Genomic DNA, 7,759 nt, shown 5'->3' with positions numbered 1-7,759 from the left:
GCGCCGCCGGGCTCACCTACCCCTCCCTTCCTCGCCGCCGCCGGGATCACCTGCCCAACTTTTGTTGACAAGGTCAAAGTGGTTAGCAAGGGAGCGCGGTTGAAGTCCTCCTAAATCTAAGGTTCAGGGCTGGAGTTATCAAGAATTTGGACACATCAAGCGTTACTGCCCTAATCGGAAGAAGAAGAAAGAGGCATACCAGACCATAGTGGGAGATGTTGATGATGACTCAAGGTTGCTCTAAGGATGGGAACGGCGACAAGGTTAAGGGTCGTGTCTTAGTATTTTTTAATATGTTAGTGGAGTCTACATATTGGTTTGTCAGTGTAGTCTAGGTCGTCTGTATGTCTCGGTGAGGGGATCAAGTTCAAGTATGCGGGGGCGGTAAACCAGTGAAGATGAGTCTGGATGTAAATTTCTTTTTTCTGGAAGTCGGGGATGAACCACTGGTTGGACGATGTTATCATACGTTGGTATTGCGTACTTGGTTGTTCTGGCTAGTTACACCGGCGTTCGACGTTGATCTGACCGACGGCAAGCGGCGTGAGTTCCAACAACGAGCCACAAGCACACTGCCAGTCGACCCGCTGTCATGCTGGTCATGGACCAACTTACATATTTCGCACCATAAGTACCAACCCCACTGTTGCATGCTCACCTGCAGCCAGAACCTAACCGACGTCGGCCATGGACTACCACCGCGATGCCAGATCTCGAGCCATGAAGACAACCAACAGAGAGAAGGCCTTGTTTGGCGGAGACAAGACGATTGCGAGCTGTGTTAGATAGGGAACCCTAGCCCCGACCTACTGTCAAAGGCAGCCCAGAACAGTGACCGCGTCCAAGCCAAACCACACCAACTACGGAATGGCAGCAACAACTCAGATCTGGAGTAGGAAGCGCCATGCCCCCCAATGCCACGTTGGTTGGTCTGAAGACGAAGGAGCTCCATACAGCCCCCGTGAGTAATCCGCTCCCGGAGAGGGTGCATCGTGATGTGATAGAGTTTACCTTGTTGTCTAGGTATTCATCATGTTTATTTCGTTGCATTAGTTTCGTTCATGCATGTAGTTAAGTTGAAGACTTCTGGCTGCGGCAGTTTGTGCACGTAGAAATGTGGGTATATGTAAACATGCAAGCTAGATAGTGGTCTGTTAGTTAAGTGAGTCTTAGAACAAATGGATGCATGTGTGGCCGTCCGTGAGGTTAGTAGCATGCACGTATTGCATGGATAAGATTAGTTAGAACGGCTTAGTTGTGGACCTGGTAATCAGCAGCCTTGTTATCTCCAGCAGCGAGGAGATCGGCCGAAACCGAGTGGCCAGAGAGATGGTTATCAGCTGCCGTTTCTACCGGCTAGTGGAGCTAGTCGTGGTTCAGCCGATGTGTGTGGCTTGACCGTGGGGTTGCATGCAAAAGTGAGTGCGTGGCTTAGTGGGTTCGTGTTTGTTGTGTTTAGTCCGGCAACTTAAGACTTTGTAATCCACTTCATTTGTGAGTGAGAAGAAATATAGAAAAGTGGCACAAGTTGTGTGCGGTGCCAAGCTCCTGTGTGTGTTCTTCTATCTTGCGTGTGTGAGAGTCTTCTTCTTCCTCGGGCTGTGCCAACATGATGTAGCTAGGTTTGATCTAGAGCTTCGTGCCGATGAGCCATAGCGGCCTAGCAAGACTAGACGGAGCCCGGTGCCACCGCCACTAGTAGAAAAAGGACCTAATGTGAGAGACATTAGTCTCAGTTCAATTTCGGCCCGGTACTAATGGTAACATTAGTCCCGGTTCAAACGGCTATGCATTAATGTCGGTTTGTGTTGAACCTTTAGTACCGGTTCGTGCCACGAACCGGTACTAAAGGGGTGGTGGCAGGATGGCGTCAGGCCGGGGCCCCACGAGCCCCTTTAGTCCCGGTTCGTGGCACAAACCGGTACTACAGGGTTAACCTTTAGTACCGGTTTGCGCCACGAACCGGGACTAAAAGGGTCTGACCAATAGTCCCGGTTGGAGACACAAACCGGGACTAAAGGGCCCGTTTTCAAACTCTACCCCCCGCCCCCATGGACCGCCTTTTCAGTTTTGTACAAAGCAAAAGAAAATGGTAAAAATTTCAAAAATTAAAATCCTTCGAGATGTAGTTATGTTACTACATCTACTAATTAGGAAAATAGAAAAAACTTAAATTTAGACATATTTTACAAAAAAGTGTTATGAAAATGTAAAACAGCCATATCTTTTGCATACGATGTCAAAAAAAAGCATAATATATCAAAAAAATCAGCACGACAATCCGCATCCGATTTTGACCGCCTACGGCCTGTTTGCAATTTTTTAGAATCCTCAAATTCTAAAAGGAAAAAGATATGCTCAAATTTCAGTTTTTTTAAATTTTTGTTAAATCTGGTCAAACTAATTATTCAAGAAATATTAGTGTTAATACTGTGGTCAAACTATGGTCAAATCTGGTCAAACTATGGTCAAACTATTTATTCAAGAAATATTTCAGTTACTAAATAATAATAATTTTTTACAATAATAGTTTCAAACTAAAACGGTGAAACATGTCTTCATGCATAATATATATTCCTGATGGTTAATAGGATTGACAGCTTACTATTGTCAGGTAAACAACATGTGCAGACTTGGAAACTAGGGATAATAGAACTCGAAAGTTAAGCGTGCTCAGGCTGGAGTAGTGAGAGGGATCGGTGACCGGCTGGAAGTTAGACGATTTGGAATGATGAGCGGTGATTAGAGACAAAATCGTCAAATAATTCAAAATTTTGAAAATCAGAAAAAAAAAAGTTCAATTTTTTTATGAAAAAAATAAAAAAATTCAAAAATAAAATTATCCTTAATACCGGTTAGTGTTACCAACCGGTACTAAAGGTCCCCCAGACCACCGCGCTGGCTCGTGCCACATGGTGGGCCTTTAGCCCCGGTTCGGGCAGAACTGGTACTAAAGGGGGGACCTTTAGTCCCCACCCTTTAGTGCCGGTTGCAGAACCGGGACTGAAGGCCCTTACGAAACGGTGCTATAGTCCGGTTCTGCACTAGTGCGCGGGCTACCGGCGGCAGCGGCGAGAGTGGGACTAGGGTTGGCTCCCCCAAGTCGCCCATGAAGTCATCATCTAGATCAAATTCCGCAACCTCTTCCAAAACCTCATTCTTGATACCATTTGTTAAAATTATTCTGAAGTGGACATCAATTCACTGAGGACAAGCAATATCACAACCATGAGTACGACATCAAAGTATGTTAACAAGGATCACCAACATAGCTACATGACCCCTGTATGACTGCGGGTGCTCCTACTCATGTACCAAATCACATGATACATAGTTGACAACAAGCCCTCCAAGGCTGTCAGACAACACTCCAACCAGCGTGACATTACGCTGCACCTGCCATGGGCGGTCGGACCGTTCCCTCTCGGCATCTCTGTCTAGCATACCAGTTTGTGTCTCATCTATTTTGGCTACCCCGCGCTGCCTTCATATAGTAGGTTTGAGTTACATGTGTCCGACTCAAATACCCAAGTATGTGCTAACTACAACTCCAATTGCACTATGACTCACACATATTTCAACACAATTTCTGAAAAGGGAGCTTTATTACTTAAAAGATTTAAGCATTACACCCGATCTCTCCATAGCTAAGATGCACACAGCCAAACAATGTCCTCTCACTCAAACGAAAAATGAAAAGGTAAAATACAAAGAAACATGTACAGTACGCATAACGCCTAAAGTCAGGGGGCAATCATAAGACCATGCTGCCATCCATGTGGGTAAAAGTAACCCTTGTTGTAGCCTCCAATTGTGTACACACCTTTGTAAATAGGTCTCTATTCTCCACGCGGTATAGAGAGGACCATAAACGAAGAGTCCAGGTACATATGTAAATAATCGCATAAGAGAAGTACTTTTATCGTTGAAAACATTATCATTTCTACATAGCCAAAATGATCAAATAATGACAAGCTCTACCACCCTTAGAAGAGTTCTAAATCAGTTGCCAAATATATTAGCAACACTACAAGGAGTATACAAGACATGAGCTATTTGGATGACTGATCATATAGAACCAATTTTCATTGAAAGAACTAGCACATATGCCCGTGCGTTGCAATGGGAGAAAAAATAATGTGCATTTAAAGTTAGTGAGAATTACATGTGCAAGCAAAACCTTGTGTGCATGTGAAAAAGGAAATTTTAGCTTCTCGGTTTCGTTGGGTGTGAAGTAATCAATCCGCTATTTTTCCATTCATTGATTGAGGGCAATTAAGAGTTTTTTACGTCATCGTATGCTAGAGAAGACCCATGAATTATTCAATCTACTTTTCCTTTCAACATAGGAGATTTAAAGGTATGAAGTATCTGAATATTATAGGAAACATGAACTATTTTTTAAATCCTGAACATGTTTTTGAAAATTATGTACACTTACAGAAAATCGCGAACAAAATTTGAAACAAGAACATCTTATTAAATTCACAACCTTTATTGAAAACAAAAAATTGTTTTTATAGAAACAGGGACATAATTTCATTTTGTGAACATTTTTTTAAAACAGGAACATGTGCTGAAAATTCATAACATTTTTCTAAAGTATGTACCTTTTATATGCTAACATTATTTTGAATTGCTAAAATTTAACTAAACCAAGAATTTCGAATTTAGAGAAGATTTTAAAATGCCATTTTACTTTTAGAAATATCTAACAATTTTTCGAAAAATAATAAATTTTTTGAAAGAAATGGGAAACTTTTTTCATGTTTTGAATATTTTTCTAAATATCAACAAAATTTCGAAATTCTTAACATTTTAAAAATTTTGATTTTTACTAAATTCTGGACGTTTCTTAAGAATTTTGGATTTGTGAAATAAATTTTATAAGAAAAATAAACTTGGAAGGGAAAAAAGATATTGGGGGAGGAGAATAAAAATGGAAGTAAAACACCGAAAGAAATAAAAATAGGCCCGCGCATTGTTGGTTGTCCTGTGCGAAGCTCCATCAATTTGTCATCTTGTGCGGAAAATAAAATTTTCCCATCTGCGTGGGCAAAAAAATAAGTGGGTTGGCTTCATTGGGCTAGTGGGCGTGGCCCACGTATGAAAATTCTTTTTCTAGAAGACAAACGCATAAGAATTTAATACCACCTCGGATAGAAAAAAATTATTTTAAGCGGTGAATGGATGAAAAAAATTGGCGAAACGCACTTCGGTTGATTAGTAGGTATAGTATAGATATAGATAGATATAGAATAGACATAGATATAGATATAGATAGATATAGAATAGATATAGATATAGATAAATATTTTATTGTCTTATCATGGTGACAAAAAAGATGCTGCGGACTTTCATGCCAATTCCTCTTACTACCTTTCTCTCAGTTTATAGGGCGTGCGCGTACCCCTAGGTCGTCAATTTGACTCACCTAATACAAGTTACACTATAAAAAATCTGTTAATCCATGACGAATTTCCGGTGACGTTCCTAAAAATCGTCATAGACCATGATAGTTTAAGTAGATCCGTCATGGGATCCGTCATGAATCTGGGAGCGGCTGACTGGTCCTAAAATGCAGAGTTTTGTCTTTCATTTTTACAACTAGGTAATTGCCTGTGCGTTGCAAGCCCGTGCGTTGCAACGGGATATATATACCTGATATTTTGATGATGACAATTGTTAATGATTATTTCTGTGCAATCACCATGAATTACATGCCATTTTATTATTAATGTGACGGTGTACAAAAATAGACTTTAGCTATCGATTAAATACAAACTTGGCTTATAAAAAAATTAGCACTATGATTTTACTTGGTAAGCCAATAAGAAGTGTGATAGCTTAGGCCCATATCAACTAATATATACATTCAAAAATCTCAAGGCGTATACACTTGGAAAAATTAAAGTATTTTCATCTCCTTATATGAACAGCGGATTTGATTTTTCCATAAAAAAATATAAAGCAATTACCTTGCTATCCAGGACTAATATCCCCGACCTGAGGGAATGGGAAGCCGGCAACCCATTGAAGTTGAAGGCAGCTACCTGCTAGATTTAGAATATGCATACATTTTAATTGACCTGACTTTATCAATGTATGTCAAAATGCAAAATAATAAACATCATCAATCACTCATGTGATAGTATAAGATTTAAAAGGAGATCATCTCACATTTATGCTTTACTATTCAAACACATTCAAACTCTTACAACAGGAGATAAACATACTTCGATTGATTAGTAGGTATAGTATAGATATAGATAGATATAGAATAGACATAGATATAGATATAGATAGATATAGAATAGATATAGATATAGATAAATATTTTATTGTCTTATCATGGTGACAAAAAAGATGCTGCGGACTTTCATGCCAATTCCTCTTACTACCTTTCTCTCAGTTTATAGGGCGTGCGCGTACCCCTAGGTCGTCAATTTGACTCACCTAATACAAGTTACACTATAAAAAATCTGTTAATCCATGACGAATTTCCGGCGACGTTCCTAAAAATCGTCATAGACCATGATAGTTTAAGTAGATCCGTCATGGGATCCGTCATGAATCTGGGAGCGGCTGACTGGTCCTAAAATGCAGAGTTTTGTCTTTCATTTTTACAACTAGGTAATTGCCCGTGCGTTGCAAGCCCGTGCGTTGCAACGGGATATATATACCTGATATTTTGATGATGACAATTGTTAATGATTATTTCTGTGCAATCACCATGAATTACATGCCATTTTATTATTAATGTGACGGTGTACAAAAATAGACTTTAGCTATCGATTAAATACAAACTTGGCTTATAAAAAAATTAGCACTATGATTTTACTTGGTAAGCCAAAAAGAAGTGTGATAGCTTAGGCCCATATCAACTAATATATACATTCAAAAATCTCAAGGCGTATACACTTGGAAAAATTAAAGTGTTTTCATCTCCTTATATGAACAACGGATTTGATTTTTCCATAAAAAAATATAAAGCAATTACCTTGCTATCCAGGACTAATATCCCCGACCTGAGGGAATGGGAAGCCGGCAACCCATTGAAGTTGAAGGCAGCTACCTGCTAGATTTAGAATATGCATATATTTTAATTGACCTGACTTTATCAATGTATGTCAAAATGCAAAATAATAAACATCATCAATCACTCATGTGATAGTATAAGATTTAAAAGGAGATCATCTCACATTTATGCTTTACTATTCAAACACATTCAAACTCTTACAACAGGAGATAAACATACTTCTCTCACATTCTAATTCAATAAAAAAAGATTGATTGTGTCATTTTTGCACTCTGACATTAAGAAATTTTAAAATTACTGAAAACATTTTTTACTAAGAGTTGAAAATACCACATTCCCATTCAATGTTGGATATGCAAGGAAATTATGATCTTCCACAAACACAAACGTACATAAATCAAATCAATTGGCAAAATCCAAAAAATGCTCGGCACTTGGTAGTATAAAAATAAGTGACGTATCAAAAAAGTTAACATACCCAGGCCATCGGCAAGCTGCACAAGATTGATTGGCAGATATGTGCACATCGCTCTCCATGTCCTTTCACCAAACTGAGCACGACCAGACTTCCGGCGATCTGCTCCAGCCTCTAGCGCCAACGTCAGGCCTCCCTCCGCATCCCCTACGTGCATGGCTGCTTCTGCCGGATCACCACGTTGCCAAGGCGTTATCCATGACCCATCGTTCGCCGCCGTGACAGGACACGGTCTGCGGCCATGA

The sequence above is a fragment of the Triticum dicoccoides genome, chromosome 2B, assembly GCF_002162155.2.
Source record: "Triticum dicoccoides isolate Atlit2015 ecotype Zavitan chromosome 2B, WEW_v2.0, whole genome shotgun sequence".
Classification (NCBI taxonomy): domain Eukaryota; kingdom Viridiplantae; phylum Streptophyta; class Magnoliopsida; order Poales; family Poaceae; genus Triticum; species Triticum dicoccoides.
The sequence above is the reverse complement of the archived record's forward strand: the minus strand, read 5'-3'. Positions refer to the sequence as shown.